Source organism: Equus przewalskii, chromosome 23 (assembly GCF_037783145.1).
Source record: "Equus przewalskii isolate Varuska chromosome 23, EquPr2, whole genome shotgun sequence".
NCBI lineage: Eukaryota > Metazoa > Chordata > Mammalia > Perissodactyla > Equidae > Equus > Equus przewalskii.
The window spans coordinates 10,289,530-10,308,672 of NC_091853.1; the positions used below are offsets into that span (position 1 = coordinate 10,289,530).

The following is a 19,143-nucleotide window of genomic DNA, read 5'->3' on the forward strand; positions in this document are numbered from 1 at the left end:
GCCATGCTGAGGTGGCGTCCCACATGCCACAGCTAGAAGGACCCACAACTAAAAATATACAACTGTGTACCGAGGAGCTTTGGGGAGAAAAGGGAAAAATAAAATCTTAAAAAAAAAAAAAGAATTAATCTTTTGATTTGGTATCCAAAGGAACTTGTGTTCACAATTAGAGCACACACAATACCAGCTGTTCTCAGGGGTGGATATTAAAAATATTTAACAATAGGCACAGGCATCAACCTATCATAAAAAACTAGTACAACTCTACCATTACATACCTGATTGTCCCTGATTTTAGCATATCCTTGGCCATAAAAATATAGTTCCACCCAATTTTTAAGTATAATAATATAGGTAGACATAGTAAATATCCTTCTTATATTATAATGGGATTTAAAATTTATATTGTGAGGATCAAAGTCTGACCTTCCAGAAAAGCTCAAACAGCAAAGAAGGATGTGCAACTAACGGTATTGGTGCAGTGTACAAAATAACTCATATTCAAATTTAAATTCAAATTTAAGTTCACCTTTAATTAACATAATCAGCTTTGATTTGTTATATATGAGGATCACTGGATTCCTATAGTCACACATCTGGTCTGAGTAGAAGCCAGCCTCATCTACTACATTGACTAGAGTTTGTGGAGAACATAGTTTTAAGGGGCACATACGATATGGCAGCAAAGGGTGAGGACACACGTGCAGTTACACGGAAGAAGAAACAGAAGAACATGGCAGCCAACAGACTCAAAAAGATGGGCGCACTATAAAGGATTTAAGAGCACAAGGAAAATACTACATTTCTTGGCACTCTGGTGCTGTTACCACACCTCAGTGCATTAGAAATGCCACTGCAGCTCCCTCCCCTGCTCCGTGCCACTCCCTCAACTTACAGCAGAACATACACCATGAAAAACTAAGATTTCAAATTTAGTACCAAGAAGTTAATAGTTAGTAGCCAGCTCTTCCCTGGAAATGATCATTTCTGAAATTTGGTTACAGACTTATAAGATTACATAAACTGTATTTTGGAAAAATCACTTTCTTAATGACAAACCAATTCTTAATGAGAAAAATTTCATGGGAGGTACCTCTGATTAGCTTCTTTATAACTAAAATATTGATTAACCTTTCTCATAACCCTGGATTAATTAAGCTAATGTAGCCCCTCAGAAAAATAATATTTCTGTATTCATTTCACTTCCTGGCTGTGGGTCCTTTAATCAAACAAACAAACAATAACCTATTTTCAAAAACCGTAAGAAACCTCAAAAACCAGTTAAGATGGATGTAGAAGTAACCTCACTTGTTTGTCTATTAATAAATCCAGTACACTTAATCAGCAGAGATATTAAACAAGATGGCAAGGAGAGCGGGACTTTGAGCGTTGGTTTTAAAGGTTGTATGGAGGGGAACGATCAGACTTAGCCATCTGTCCTAAGCCAGACAGAGACCTCCATGTTTATGTAGGATCACTGCAATTTGTAGACAAAAGACATTTTTTCATTTGTCCACATGGTTAGTTCCTGCAGGTTCCATTTTTGTTGTGCTTCATTATTAAGAAGGCTTTTGTTATCCAGTCTTTTCTATCCCAACTTCCTGTCTGCATCAAATTCTCATTTAAATACACTTTAATGCATTCAAATAAACTATTAAAAGAAAAAACCCAGGATCCAGATAACAGAAAAAGAACCATTAAAAAGGCACATTTAGAATACAAGGTCAAAGTGATCTTTTCAGGGAGAAAAGGTTGTAATGAACATGTACAAGGGAAGGATTGAGATACTCAAAAATATCACATACATTCACCACCTTTCCTTCATTCTCAATGCTTTCCAAAGTCTTCTCTCTTCTTACCAAGCAGCCCTAGTCAATGTAATTTTCCTTGCCACACAGCACTCAAATATATCCTCCAGACACCTACAACTTCCCTCCCATGTCAATACCTCTAAGACCTTGGATGCTTGCAATGGCATCTCTGACAGGGAAAAATGACTGTATTGCTGATTAATATTGAGGTGGACCTCTGAGCATGACACTGTGTATTTCCAAAGGCACCATTTGCAAGATTCCTCCAGAATATTCTGGCAAAGCTGTTTCAGGAGTTCTGCACTATTTTAGGGATAGCATGTAACAAGGTACAAACAACAATGAATTTACAACATGAAGCCCTGCAATTTTGGTTCTGCCATAGTACTCTTTAACCCTCTCAGACACTCAATTTCTTCAACTATAAAACAGATAATCTTAGGTACTTCATAGAATTTTTATGAAGACTCAAGGAAAACACAGTAAAGTATCCAACCAAAAAGGAACTGACATATTACAGGCAGCAAACAAATAAGTGGCAGTTATTCGTATTAAAATACTATAACCTAAATTTCTTTAAAATTAAAGGGTTGTTGTCTCAAGTATGACTATACTATTCTATCATTCTAGTCACCAGAGTTATGATCTTACGAACTAGATTAAAAACGTAAAGTAGGCTCTCCAAGTTAAGTGGACTTAAATTTTAACTTATCTCTAATTCTTTTCTAGAAAACTAATTAGATCTTATTATGGCAGCTGCTCTTGATATTTTCTACTCTCAAAGTATTGTAGAAGCAAGGAATACAACTGGGGCAACACTAAAGAAGTACAATTAGAGAAGAATATACTTTAATGGCAGCTGGTAGAGTACTTTCTATAGATGCATCAGTAGCCATGAGAAACCAGAAATCAAGGAGATAAAATGGTTAAGAGAGGAATAGAAAAGTAGGGATTGGGTTGAGAAAGGATGACAGATTCAGATAAGTAGGAGAGAAAGGATAAGATAGAAATATATGAGGAACAAACAGGACCACAAGTTCAGAGTTAAGAATAGGAACAGTACAGAACAATTCAGAAACTTTCTTCATAGATGTTTTGTGTCAGAAAATAGGAAGAAGGTTGGACAAGGAGCATTATGCCAGATTCTTGAAAATCTAGAACACAGGTGATAGTTTAGATATGATGCCTAAGATCAAACACATGAGGAAAGAGGAATAATTAACGGAGTAGAGAGAGGAGTGACCTTTAAAAATTACACTATGATTAATCTATATTTATTTTAAAGGCTGATTTCCTAATTAATTACTACAAAATTTGAAATCTGAGCTACTTTTGGATCATTTCTACTATTGTATTTTTTTCTATACTTGGAATTGGATTTTCTTAAGGATCATATTTAACAGTGAGAGTAAAATACAATTTTTAAATTAGATAAAGGTATTTGAAGTGAAACAGATAAAATAATTGACAAGTTCAGTAATATATTTATCAAATTTTCCCCTAATTTTTAATGATGGTCAAATATACAAGTTGTAGTGACATATAAATACTGAGTTTGAAAGAAACTTTTCTGAATGACCTAGGGGTCAATTTAATAAGCAAGGTCTGACTCTATCTGAATTCTCTGTGTACTGATTAAGGACATGTGGTAGCAGTGTACAAAGGTAGACTGAAGGGGATATAAAGGTGTTTAACCTACGGCAGGGTGGGGTGGAGGAAGGAACAAGAATGAGGAGATGAAAAGTACAAATGAATGAAAAGAGACAAATATAGGAGATATTTCAAAGAAACTATTATTGTTATTTGATGAATAATTACAGGGAAGATACAAAGAGATGCAACAATAATAATGTGGGAGTTTTAGGCTTAAATGACTTTGAAGAATGACAAAGCCAAAAGAAAACAAGGATGTTAATATGTCAAAGGTTGAAAGAAAAAAAATCAAAGGAATAGCATGTTATAATAAATTTCTTTTGGTTGTACACAATAAATTCCCAAAGAGCTCACTGTCTGATTTAAATTAACCTCACTTCTTTCTATGGTCATTTAGGGTCTTTGAAAATTTAGTTAGATAAAATTTATTTTGTTAATTCAACAAATCCTTAGAAAACAAATAGAAGAAGAAATTTCTAAAACTGGTATTTTATAGCACTTTATTACACAGGAATCCCATGGGAACGGTGTTAAAAATGGAGGTTCTGGAGCTTTCGGGTTGGCGAACACATTAAAGTGATGGGAAGGTGGCTTGCCCAGAGAGGGCATGGAAGCCCCACACCACCATCCCCACCAATACCTTTCCTTATGCATCTTTTCTATTTGCTTATTCCTGAGTTGTATCCTTTATAATAAATTGGTAAACATTTGGTCAAATTTGGCTGATGAAACATCAGGACGTGCTGCCTTCTGGGAGACAGATCTTTGACTCCAGCTTTAAGATCCTGATGTACTACAAGCACTACAAGAATGTTCTAGCCTTTATTTTTGCTGTTGAGGAGATCAACAAGCTCCAGCCTATTATCCAATCTTTCCCTTGGAGTTGGTCTTTACATCTTCCAAAGTGACGAACTTCAAAAAAGATCTTGGAGAGCCTCCTTATGTGGCTCTTAGAAGGTCTTGAGACGGTACCTAATTACTCCCATGAAAGGAAGAACAAGTCTGTAGCAGCTATTGTTGGAAACACTTTGGAAATACTTCTTTTTCGTCCCAGATGGAAACACTGTTGGAGCTCTACAAATTCTCACAGGTGGGATCAAGACAGGATGTATCAGGGATAGAATCTTTGCTTCTCCCATGTAATTATAGGCTATTTAGTAAAATGAAAAAAGAGAACTATGCATACCATAAAGAAAAAACAACAATAACAAAATGTTGGTTCCTGAGTCCCACCCTCAAAACTCTAACTTATTAAATCTGAGGTTTAGAAATTTGCATTTTTAATACATATCTCAGGGAATTAGTAACTTCAAAGTAGATGATCAGTAAACCATACTTTGAAAAAAACTAGTATAGATATTGGAACCTGTCTATAAATGTTGAACTCAGAGAAAGGAGAAATGTGCGTTTTTCTGCTTTTGGTCATGGGGCTGGTGAGAGGGAGTGGAGAGGAAAGATTTACTTATTCATTTTTTAAAAAAAATTGTGTGCCAATTTACCAGGTCTCATGCAAGGCAAAGTGAATACCAAGATAAATAGGAATTTTTAACCTAAGTAAGTTTTTGAGTTTAGTGAGAATAATTATACATGTAAAGCTTATTTGTAATGCTTTTACAAATCTATATAAATTTATTTGGTTAAAAAAGATATTAAATTTAATACTGGAACTTGAATTACACAAACGGTTCACAGAAATTTAGTATAAAAGTTAACTTCACAAATGGAAATCTATGAGAATTTAAAATGAAATAGAACGAGAAGCTGAGAACTGGGCTGTTACTGTACTAGTGTAGTTTACATACACTAGTAAATGTCCTATTCTTCTCTTTACTCTCATCCTCCCCTTCTCATATTTTAAACTAGTCCATATACATGAAATCAGTACAACCTCACAAAATGCAGTTTTGAACTCTTCGCCTACATTTTCAAGTGACATTATACCCCCAAAGGATAAAAGTAAAACTGAGGTAAACAGTCGGTTAACACGATGAAAATTAATTCAGAAAATGTTGACTTTTACTGTACGTGGAGCCATAAGTTCTTGAACATTACACATTTTTTTAACATTTACTGTTTATTAGGTGATGGGAAGAAGAGATAAAAGCTGTTTTTATGGGACAACTTTGTAAGATTTAGAGTTATAGAAAAATAGAATGGGCTTCCTGGTGAAACAGGAGCTCCCTATCACCAGAAGTACTGAAAAAGTGTGAAGGATACCCCATCAGATACATAAATCACTTCTATGAAGGGCAAAAGGTAAGACTAGATCAATCTAACGGTAGTTATCTACCCAATGAACACTTTACTATTTTTGTGGCTACAAAACTCAGCACTGTACTTAAAGGGCTTCCAGTCTAATGGAATTACAATATGTAACAAAGAGAAGTGCAGGAAAGGATATCTGGGCACAGTGAGCAGCAAGGTCAAAGGTTAAACAACAACGACGAGAAACCAACATAGGGTGTTTGAGGATCTATCAGTAGTTCAATGTTGCTGGAGTGTAAAAAGGGCCTATGCAAGTGGGAGGTGATCATGCTGAAGAGGTAGGTGACGGCCTGAAGAAGGGACGTGAGAGGGGGCATTAAATATCACATAAAGAAGCTTAGATTTTATTCTGTGGCCATCAAGACACCACTGAAGGATTTTAACAGTGCAAGTGCAGATAAAAGAGCCTAGCACTATTAAGAAGTAATGGCAGGGAATGATGAAAGTCTAAACTTGTACTAAGTGGCAGAGTAGCAGGGGTAGGAAAAAATGATGAATTCAAGACATATTAAAAAGAAAATGATCAGATTTATTCTTAGATACATACCAAAATTGATTTTACATTGATAAGATTCCAGTCTTTAATGGTGAAAACTTCGTACTTAAATAAATTTGATTTTAAATGTACAGAATGCTAAAGAATAGGGCTATGCTTAATAAAACTAAACTACCTCAACATTTTACAAGTTATAATAAAACACAGCAATAGTCTATATTGTTTGAATTTCTACAGCAATCCTCTGGGTTCATAAGTAGAATGCCAAATTGGCATAAATATATCTTCATATCTGTCAGTTGCATATAAGAAGTCTGGCAAATTTTTATAGAAACATTCCTTATTTGAGACTAAAAAATTAAAAAGTTCTTAATGGTTAAGATCACGTCATATCAAAACTTCTGGATAGCCTAAATATTTCCTCCATATTTTAAAAATTCGTGCCCTTGGCTAAATTTGTATGAAGGCTAGAAAACAAATTTCAAGTAGATGATTTCATTGCTACTAACAATTCAGAGACTTAATTATCTTTTGTAATTGAGATTACTTTTGTCACTATACTGAATGATATATGTTCAGTCTAGCGGCGGGGCTGGGAGGCGTTGGTCACAGATGGATACATATTATAAGCCATACTTCAAAAAAGGCTAATCATCCCAAAAATATTATAAGAAATGAAATATTATTTACTATTAACACAGTTCTGAAATATGCTAACAACACACAAATTTAAACAGCAAAAAGTAAGTCTAAGATAATTAAAAGTGACTATTAAAAAACCCTTATATTTATATCTGCAGAAGTAATACAAATGTTAAAAAGTAGAGAACTGAACAAGCTGGAAAGAACAATGCTCCTAGGCTTACAATAAGAAAAAAGCTGGAAAACTATAAATTAATGACATTTCTTGAACGTATTAAAGAACTGAATCACTGGTAAAACAACATAAAATCAGGAGAAACTGGTACCTGTAGGGAGAGACAATACCAGAGTATTTGCTTACCTGACACAGAAACAGCTGGATAAGCCAATAGAAAGATTAAGCTCAAGTTTAACAAAATGCTACAGGATGGCTAGCATGAGACTGTGAGGCCCCTGCAGTCCTAAAAATTGGGGGTAGGGAAGTAGCACCCTTTTGCAAACTGTTCCTCCATGAACCCCATCAAGAAAGACTGGAGAGAATCTTGAGCAAACTTCTCATGTGGTGTTAGCTGGAGGAAGGAAACAGCAACCGTTCCCTAAACATCACCCAGAGCCACTCTACTATGTTCCCTACGCAACAAAAGGATTAGTCTGTAGGAGACAGGGAGGGGCAAAAAATTATAGCCTGAGGGCACTGGTAGAAACCTACTGCAGCTGGGAGAGAGGAACAGGAAACAAAAAAGCTTTACTCTTGGTCAAGGAGCAGCACCATATGCCAGATCCAGCATTACAATTGGAAGAAGGGCAGAAATAATTGGGAAGCCCACACCCCCAAGAAATAGGTTCACAGTATCTGACTCAGCCTGAGGATTAATCAGAACATCAGAGAACCTCTCCTCCCACAACCGCCCTCACCACCTAACAAGCACTGAGGAAACCAAAGGAATACGGGAAGGCCTGCTGCGAGAGACAGACGCCTGCTGGGAGACAGTGAGGGGAGGACTGAGACCCAACAGACAGAGCACAGCGAGAGCATTCCTCTACCAAAGGAGGCCACATTCTAGACACAAAGCATTAATAGGAAAAATGGAAACTTGCAGTGTACTGAGGATAATCACAACAACAACAAACTCCAAAACAACAATCATGACTAAATTAACACAAACCCCACATTGAAAGTCTGGCAGAACGAAAAGCATGTTTATCTCCAAGCATGAAAAATATTTACCTCACTATCAAATGTCCCATACAATATGTCTGGTTTTCAACCAAAGATTACAAAGCATTCAGGGAAAAAAACAGTCTGAAAAGTCAAAGCAATCATCAAACCAGACTCAGGTATGACACAGATGATGGGACTATTTGAAATAAAATAATTATGATTAATGTGTTAAAGAGTCTAATGAAAAAGGTAGGAAAAAATATACTATCAGATAAGTAATTTCAGCAGAAAGATTTAAACTATGAGAAGGAATCAAATAGAAATGCTAACAATAAAAAATACAGTAACAGGGTGAACAATGCCTTTAATGATATGATCAGTAGACTTGACAGAGCTGAGGAAAGAATAAGTGAACCTGAAGATAGGGCAATAGAAATCACCCAAACTAAAACACAAAGGGAAATAAGAGTAAAAAACAAAAAATAAAACAAAACAGAACAGAACAGATTAACCAAGAGCTGTGGGACAATATTAAGCAGGCTAACATACACATAATAATTGGAATTCTGGAAGTGAGAATGAAGCAGAAGAAATAATAACCAAGAATTTTCCAAAATTAATGACAGAGACAAAACCCATGTCCAAGTGGGACTTAGAACACCAAGCAGGACAAGCACCATTAAAACCCACACTTCAAGGGGCCGGTCCCGTGGCCGAGTAGTTAAGTTCGTGCGCTCTGCTTTGGCAGCCCAGGGTTTCACTGGTTTGGATCCTGGGCACAGATCTAGCACCACTCATCAAGCCATGCTGAGGTGGCGTCCCACATAGCAGAGCCAGAAGGACCTACAACTAGAATAAACAACTAGGTATTGGGGGACTTTGGGGAGAAGAAGAAAAAGGAAAAAAAAGGAAGATTGACAACAGATGTTAGCTTAGCTGCCAATCTTTAAAAAAAAAAAACAGGGGCCGGCCCAGTGGTGCAGTGGTTAAGTGCACACGTTCTGCTTCAATGGCCCAGGGTTCACCAGTTTGGATCCTGGGTGCGGACGTGGCACTGCATGGCATGCCATGCTGTGGTAGGCATCCCACATATAAAGTGAATACGATGTGGGCCAGAAATCTGGATTTATGCAAATAAATGATGAAAACTGGAAATAAAATTAAGGTAAAATAACATTTACTCTTTTATTTTTAATTGCACGAAATGATACTATAAAAAATAGTAACGTATTCTGTTTACGACATGTGTAAAAGTAAAATACATGACAAGAACAGCACAAAGGATAATGTGAAGGAATTGGAAATACACTGTTATAAGGTCTTATACTACCTTTGAAGTAGTGTATAATATTATTTGAAGACAGACTCAGGTTGTTTTAAAATGTATACTGTAAACTTCAAGACATCACCAAAATAAATTTTAAAGAAAGGTATATTTAATAAGTTCCTAAAGTAATAAAAAGTTATCACAAAGAATATTTAATTAGGTCCAGAGAAGGAAGAAAAAGTGGAAAAAAAAAACTAAATAAATGAAAAAAATAGGTAGGAGGCAGGAAAATGGTAGATTTTAATAAAAACATATCAATAATCATACACTAGTTAAAAGGCAAAAATCATCAATTGGGTAAAAGAGCAAGACCCAAACTATACCTATCTAGATGAAATCCACTTTACTTATTTTTTTTGAGGAAGCTTAGCCCTGAGCTAACATCTGCTGCCAATCCTCCTCTTTTGCTGAGGAAGATTGGCCCTGAGCTAACATCTGTGCCCATCTTGCACTACTTTATATGTGGGACACCTGCTACAGCATGGCTTGATAAGCAGTGTGTAGGTCCATGCCCCGGATCCGAACCGGTGAACCCTGGGCCATCGAAGCAGAACACATGAACCTAACCGCTGTGCCACTGGGCTGGCCCTAAGAAATCTGCTTTAAAGATAAATATGTAGATAAATTGAAAGTAAAAGGATGGAGAAAGTTGTATCATGCAAATACTAAACAAAAGAAAGCTGGTAGCTATAATAATTTCAGAGAAAGCAGAGTTAAGAACAGGAATATTTTCAGGGATAAAGAAGGACGTTACCTTATGATAAAGGGGTTATTTCCCCCAAGAAGGCATGGCAATCCTGAATGTACGCACCTAACAATAGTGCATTGAAATACTTTTGCAAAAACTGATAGATCTAAAAGGAGAAATAGAAAATTCACAATTACAGATGGAGTCTTCAATATCCCTCTCAATAACTGATGCAGGAAGTTGGGAGAAAATCCCTGTAAGGGAATATGATAATTACAGCACAAAAGTGGCAGAAGGGAAGGTAGCTATATTGGATCAGAGTTTTATATTTTACGGGATTATATTAGTATTAATCTGAAGTAAAGTATGATAAGTTAAGATGCACACTGTAATTCCTAGAGCAACCATTACAAAAATAAATAGTAAAAAAAAAAAAACACAACACTGAAATAAGAAAGGCATATTGAAAAGTATACAACAAAGCACTCAAATATAAACAGAGAAACAAAAAGGGCACATTTAGAAAATAAAGACCAAAATGGCAAATGCAAATGAAATCAGATCAATATTTACATTAAAAGTGAATGGTCAAAACACGCCAATCGAAAGGCAAAGATTGTAAGACTCGATAAAAAAGAAACATTCAAGTATATGCCATCCATTAGAGATACACCTTACATTAAAAAATATTAAGAGGTTGAAATTGAAAGGCATAAAGACATTATACCATACAAACAGTAACCATAAGAACGCTGGAATCGCCATATTAATGTCTGACAAAATAAACCTTGTGACCAAAAATGTTATAATAGACAAAAAGGAACATTTCACAATGACAAAAGAGTTAACACATATAAGGAAGCTATAACAATTATATATGCAACAGAGCACAAAAATACATAAAACAAAAACTGACAGGATTAAAAGGAGAAATAGAGAACTGAACAATTAATAGATGGAGATTTTAATATCCCTACTAAATAACTGATAGAACGAGACAGAAAATTAGCAAGAACATAGAAAAATTGCAAAACACTATCAACTAAGTTCACCTAATTGACATGTACAAAATAGTCTACTGAATAAAAGCATAAGACAGATCCTTCTCAAGTGCACATGGAACACTGACCAAGATAGACCGCACCTGGAACCATGAAACTAACTTTAAACTTAAAAGAATAGAAACCATATAATATATTTCTCAGACCACGACAAAATCAAACCAGAAATTAATAAAATGAAGATATCTGAAGAATTCCAAAATCTGGATATTAAACGACACACTTCCAAATAACCCAAAGGTCAAACAGAAAATGTCAAGGGAAATTTTAAAAATATTTTGAACTGAATGAAAGTTAAAAATTAGATGGTCAGTTTAAGTCTTATGTACATGTTCCTTTTAAACACACTTTTTTAGGAGTGGTGGCAATAGGCAGAGGAATGCATAAAAAATACAAAGTTTGTTAGATACTCTGAAATACTACGTATCCATCACTTTAGGACGATATGAGGCAGAAAACACTAGATCCTAAACGATGTTGTACCAGTTATTAACTCACAGTCTACACAGTAAACATGTCTTCCAAATTTAAAACAATTTAGAATGAAGATTTTTAAATTTTTATAGGTAGCTTTTACAATGAGGTAAAAATCATTAACAAACGGTGAAGTGAAACTGTGTCTTCCTACTTGTTTTGAGAGGGACAAAAACTGAATCTTATGCACTAAAAACAGAAAAAAGAATCTTACTGAAAAATGATGTGTACTGTATAACTGCTCATGCAAAATGTGTAATTACTGTATTTTCTTAACAACTCACCTATTAAGCTTCCCAAGTAAGGATCATCTGTTTTCAAGATTATTACATCAAAAACTCATGTGATAATGCAGAGTAGTAAGACAAATATTTGTACAATAAACAATTTTTCACTTATAAAACTAGTAAATATAAAAAAAAAGAGTAACAAATATATAATAAACATCCTTTTTTGTCATTTTTTACCTATACAACATGAAAATTTTGTCACATTCTTTTTTACATTCCCTATAAATACTCTCAGAATCTACCATGAGGCATACTAATAAATCAACAAACTGAAACAGTACACAATTATGGATGCACTCCTTTTATTTCAAATTTGGGATATTTTACGCTAAACAATTCTCCCTATAAAGTTCATGTTAAGATTTAGACATGTTTTATATTTATTCGAAGATATATTAATAACTCTTGGCATAATCCCAGAAAATATACCTTTAAATACAGCTATCTGAGATACACAAGCCCAGCCAAAACTTCTTTCCATAAACAGATTTCATACTCTTAGATGAGGAAAAAGATGTTTTATAATCTTATTTACCTGTTCTTGCTTTTCATTTGTGAGATTATGCACAAAATTATTAGCAATTTTTATGGAGTTATTTTTTCTTAACAATGTATTAACAAATTAATGTGAAATTCTTCACTACAACTGGTCTGTTCTACATGTGACAGATGTATCCTGCCTTAACCTGATGTTATATGTGTTAAAACGTTTTGTTCACAGCCAAAAACTCATTTGAGTTTTAAAACAACTTTGTGAGGCAGTAAATCTGATGTTACTTCCTTTTATAAAACATGAGGAAACAAACAGAGGCAAAGTGATTTGCTTAAGGTCACACACACACACACACACACACACACACACACATACATTCTCTCTTTCTCTCTCATAGCATGATAGATACACAAATCTATTTTTAGACTGCAAGAGGTAGAGCAAAAGAATGAAAGAATTAAAATAAAGAGCTTCTATACAATTATTCTGTGACTTTTTCTTTGTTTCATTTTAAGTCTGCCAAGCTATACAAAAATTAATGTAAATTTCAAAGCGAGGGTAGAAAACTAACAATTATAATTTTTAGTAATTGGTATTGCTAGTACAACTTAATTCACAGCTGTCAAGTCAACTTGCCAGATTACATTTTTTAGCACTGATTTTTAATTATCAATGTTTTGATCCCCTTTAAGAATCTAATAAAAGCAATAACCTGTCTTTCTAGAAAAATGATGTGGACATGACAAACTTTTTCATATGCTTTTAGTGGGTCTAAGAATGCCCTGGAGATCCTTCTGAGCTAAGTTCCATGAATTCTAAGTTAAGAATTTTGTACTAGAGGAACTGAAGAGCCCCAAAGGACCATAGAGTAATCAAACATGATAACTGGTAACTGGTAATCTAACTAATATAGACATTTGATTTAATAAGGAGCTTTAAAAAAAAGGCTTAGTTCTAGAACACTAGTCAATCACATCAACTAACTCAGCACTAGTCTGAAGTGTTAGCATTACCATCCATTCTATTCCTTTCCCGATTTCAGTATTAACAGAGCAGTGAGAAGGGTGCTAACTCATGTGAATATTTAAAGACCAGTTACATAGTTAGAAAACGTGATTGCCTCTGTATCAATGCTTTCATTTTACACTAGGTTCAACTGTACAATCAAAACTTCAGAACAATGTTAGAAAGGAAAAGAGCGTCAGTCTATTGTTTTTTCATCTCATAATAATCTTTTAAAATATTAAGTGATTAGAACAGAAGCTCTTCATCAGAGGAACAGGACAGATGCAGGTGTTATTAAGATGCGATATAAACTCAAAGACAATAACTTTCTATTAACCTGTGGCAGTAAGAGTCTATCCAAAGACTTACCGACAACGTGAAGATGCCAAAATTAAAACAAAAAATAATGCAGTAATTACAGTAACAGAAACATTACATTAAAGGGGAACTGGTAAAGAACATGGGAACAAAGGAAGTTCACGACATTTTAGAGAGATTTTTAAAAACAAATTATTTTTCTTACCACTATTATTTGTAAAATATTCATATGTAGAGCAATAGTCCTTGGAAGGTGTTGCAATTTGCTCAATAAGGATTTCTAAAACTAGTCAAAGAAAATTCAATTTTTCTTAGAAAGTTGTCTTTAGGAAACTTTTTGCCCCATCTTCTCAACATCAAGAAAGTTTCTGTCCTGAGGTGGGTTATGTTCAAGTGGCAGAAGAGTTCTTTTCTTTGGTTAAGCGACATCCTAGAATTCGGAGCAGCTATTCCATTTTTAAGCGAGTTTTAGGAGCTCAATCAAGACAGAACTAAAGCAAACCTAAGAGTTTCTCAGACAGTCAATGTTTTGGTGAGTTTGTCATGCATGGGGTAAAACGAGGTTTGATTTGTTAGCTATCTACCTATAAACAATATGATCTTACTATAAGCATAGCTGGTCTTACAAACGGCCACTGGGCAACAGAAATCAAGTATACAACTCCTTCAAATTAAAGAGGGAAATGAAACTCAGACATGTTAAGTGACTGACCTAAAATGAAAAACGCTAACTAACTGCTATAAACCTAGAGGAGTCATCCCTCTAATGAAACAATGGATCCTGTCAATTTAACCTCAAACACATCTCCTAAATACTTGGGCCAAAGTAAAACCCCATCACCAGTGTCTTTCTGTTTTAGCCTACCATAGGCACTTCAGCTAGCACTATCTTTGTTTTTTCTTTTTTAAATTAAACTAAAACCATGAATCAAAACTTGAGGTAAATCACACTTCTTAAAGGCCTTTATTTTTGCACAGATAAAGTTCAAGGTCCTTAAAACAGTCTAGAACGCTCCTTAAAAATCACTTTTCCTAATCTACCACTTCCCGCTTCATCTCCTAGCAGCCTCCAAACACATGGTACACTTTCATAGTCTCAAGCTTTTGCACATGCTGTTCCTTCTGCCTAGAAATACATGGAATAGATTAGGATAACTTATGCAAAATACTAAGTAAGATAATGAACGCAAATTGATGCTCCAATGTTAATTTCCTGATTTTTACACATTAATTTATTATTAGTAGCAGCTACCATTTATTGAAAACTTACTATGCACAAGTTTTTCATATACATAATCTCACTTATTTCCAAACACCACTTTGAGGTATTTAAAGACTAGTTATTAATCCACTTCGAAAATGAGTAAGTAGACTCAGAGAAGATAAGGAATTTTCCCAAGGTGTCACAGAGTGACAGAACTGAGGTTTATACCCAGAGATCAGCTCTCAAAGTCTGAGCTACATGAAAATATAAATAGATTGCCACAAATTCTCTCTTTATCTCACCTTCATCTCCCTCTCTCCAACAACCAGTGCTGGCATGGGTAAGAGAAACGGAAGTTTAAAAAATATGTCTTTTGAGCCACAACTAGAATATACAACTATGTACTGGGCGGATTTGGGGAGAAAAAGCAATTAAAAAATGTCTGTTTTGGGAAATCGACATAATAATGGATATCAAAAGCTAAAAAAATCTGAATATTTTGATCCAGCTGTTTCACCCACTTATGGGATTTTGTATTCCAAACAATATTGCAAGATAAGAGAGAAAAAAAATAGGCCCCAAAATATTACAAATTTAGAACTGAGAAAAAAGCAGCAGCAGCCTAAATGTTTAGTAACAACAAATAGTAATTGATAATATATATAAATGCTTTTGATAAACAAATGGCAGCAACAGGAAATAGTGGAGTATATGAGGAAGCCATTTGGTATAAAACTAATTTGGTCTGACCTTGTTTTTCTAAAAGGGCCTGACCATGGATGCATTGTATATCTGCTTTAAGCATTTGCTATGTCCCAAAGACAAAAATAAATGCCCTTAACATAAAGATGAAACTTCCCACACATTGGTATTTCCTTAAGGATAAGCAACTCTCCCTAGACTAGACTCCCTATCATATGTGATGTATACTTTTTGTTCCAAGACCGTATATAACCACTCTGTACACTCCACTTCTTTGGTGCCCTTCCTTCCTTGGGGAAGGAAGACCCTGGGCTAGTCCTCAGATCTGGCTCATAATAAACTCACCCCAATTTTGACTTACAGATTGCTTATGGATTATTTGCATTGACACTTTCTACTACTATTATGATAAGGTGAGAAATGCTTAGATGTAGTGATGGATGTAAAAAGCTAGATACAAAATATATCTATATCGTAAAACTATTTAAAAAATATTGGCTGAAGACTGGAAGGGCAACACCAAAACATTAACTGTGCTTTGGGTGAGGTAGTAGAATTACAGGTCGATTTTCCCTGCTCTATTTTCTAAAAGTTCTTTATTAGTGGAGAAAACTATAACACTCTGAAGCACAGATGACGAAGGGATAAAAAAGGTCATTAGGTTTCCTGAATAAGATATAACTGGATTTAGAGGATCCAAATGCTAAGATAATAAGTTTCTACTTAGTCAGGCATTACTTTATATGTTAGGACAGACTGAGAAGGAAGCTTGTAGTTATTTTTATTTGTTTTGACTCTTCTGATATGCAACTTGTATATGTTAGCAAGCATAAGAGGAAACTGCATAATAATTCAAATGCAAATATTCATACAAAGACGCAAAACCTCATGCTTGTTTAAAAAAGTAATTGCCACTTATCACTTGGTAAGAAACATGGCACCTAAACCAGGTGGGAAAATCTCTTCCTAAGGGTTTATTCCCACCTATTCATAGCCAATAGTTTCACCCTTAACAATTCAGGTTGATGCAAATTCTCATACCTGAAAAACACAGATATACAAAAGCTTAAAAGTAACACTTTTTTCATAAATCTCATTCGACAGAAAAAATATACCTTCAAACAATTTACTAATATTACCAGAAAGAAAACAAAACCTTTTCCCCACATTAGTCATATCAAACGGATGAGTTTAGAGTTAATAAGACATTTAAATAAAGACTAACAAAAAACCAGAAGCCAAAAAACAAAAAAACCCACCAGTTGTTACCCTTGAGAAGTGATCTTTTTCTCCATATCCCTAACATAATGATTTGGAAAGGACAGAATGAAAAGGAAAAAAGAGAAATAAGTAAAAGCATGCACTTAATGTATAGAGAACAATCACACACTGGTCACAATTAAGTGGTTCTCTTCATTCTACTCTTCCATTATAGGATGACTGAACACTTGTTTTTAAAAATAGTGAGTAGTCCGATGGAGAACGTAAAGTCTACAAGGGTGACTGGGCTTTCTCTATCAATAAGACCAGTGAGATCCCCATGAGGGATCCCAGAATTTGTTTTGCTATCAATAATTCACCCTTTCTATTAGTAAAGGAAAACAAAGTTGTCACATCTTAAAAATCCTGCCTGCAAAATGTGAAAGTTTTAGAATGAAAAGATCTTTAACCCTTTATAAAACAGAAAACTTTAAGGAAATGAAAATACTCCTTACAAACAGGGACTCCTACTGAACTTTGAAGTTGCAAGGTTAACTTACTAATTGGGAGAGGCAGAAACCTCCTTTTATTCTTTTCAGAACATAAGATAAAATTGAAATGTAAATACTCAAATAAGTCTCTACATCAATTATCCATCCTTGTTAGTTGACACCTTGGATTAATCTGAACCACTATAATCTTCCATTAGTACAGACATCAAGGATTATCATGTGAATTACAGATTTGGCTAGTTAGTAAAAGATGATAAGAAAGAGCACGGGAGTATGACTTAGGAAACAAATGACTCTTGGCTGCTAAAAATAAGGATTAAATACACTCAGTTCCATATTTCAAACTAGACAAAGGTATTTAGATGTCTAGCATGAAATGAAATATTTCATTCCTTATTTATTAGTTTCATTTCTTATTTATTATTTACTACTTTGGGAGCTATGAGGACTTTTTTTGAGAGATATAATCATTCTTAGCAATTTTAAAATAAAAAGATAAACTCTTGGGTCTCCTAAAATAAACCAATATTTGGAATGTTGTAAGAAATAAAAACACGCTAAAAACAAAGCCAGGGGCCAGTCCAGTGGTGTAGCGGTTAAGTTCGCATGCTCCGCTTTGGCAGCCCAGGGTTTGCAGGTTCTGATCCCAGGTGTGGACCTACACATTGCTCATCAAGCCATGCTGTGGCAGCATCCTACATACAAAATAGAAGACTGGCACAGATGTTAGCTCAGAGACAATCTTTCTCAAGCAAAAAGAGGAGGACTGGTAATAGATGTTAGCTCAGGGACAATCTTCCTCATCAAAAAAAACCCCAAAAAACAAAGCCAACTCCTCCAATTTTATCCCATTCTCTGGAAAACATCTCACAAAACTATGCTTGGTGATTCATAAAGCCTCAACTCTAGATACTTAGAATTTAAAACAACAAATCAACAAAAAGGAACTGAATCTTGAACTCATATTTACTTTCTACACAATCTATCCCCAAAGCTTCCTAATTTCATTCGAGAGCCAAAGATCTTGAAGACAAATAGAAGCAAGACCAACTGCCTATTTAATTTCAACAATGTGTAAACACTTTGTCATTTAAACCAAATGATTTATTTTCTGCCTTCATCTTCATCTTTTGGTTGGCTATCACAGTTATAACAAATAATCTATATTTTCGTCCAAGGTAATCTTACTTATAGTAAAAAAGACTAATTTAAACAGGCACAAAATTAAATGGCTTCTTTACAGCAATTATAACAGACTGACTTTTCTTTAACCTAATTATTCCTATGTTCAGCAGTAATAACTCTTCTACCTCCTGAGAACAGTCAATGCCAATTTCTGATAGCTTTATTTGGAAAAATGCTGCATTTAATGGGATTTAAGAATTGATGGAGTTAAGAGATATGAAAGGCACAAACTCCCATAACGATCACATCAATATAGGAGAGTGTCATGAGAACAAGAGGGATTAATGCGGCACTGTGAAATAAAAGACCAAAAGATATTTCTTTTCCCCAGATGGGATGCAAGTTTGAATTAGGAGGAAACACTTTTCTCTTAAACAGCTGCTCTCCTTGGCTAATTCTGCTTTAAGTAACTGTTAAATATATTTCTATTCAATTAGAAAAGAACAATCATTTTTTCCCAAACATACAATTTGGCATATGAAACCAATTCAAGTAAACGTGAAGTTAAGGAAACTTTTAAGTTAAGGAAATAAACTTTTAAGTTATTAACTTCTAAGTTAAGGAAATGATATTTAATATTCATTCTCTTTCTTCCTACTACTATTATGGTAATTTGGTATGAACTATCAAAAGAGAAACATTTAGAAACCAAAGT

General features: G+C 34.6%; 1 protein-coding gene and 1 non-coding gene across 12 annotated transcripts in view; both read right to left on the reverse strand.

The window, feature by feature from the left end:
• COP1 (COP1 E3 ubiquitin ligase) overlaps window positions 1–19,143 on the reverse strand; it is a 239,403-nt gene that overhangs the window by 25,709 nt on the left and 194,551 nt on the right. The window lies entirely within an intron of this gene.
• LOC139079027 (small Cajal body-specific RNA 3) lies at window positions 1,402–1,542 on the reverse strand. Its single transcript, XR_011532289.1, has one exon. It is a non-coding gene; the product is annotated as a small Cajal body-specific RNA 3 (non-coding RNA).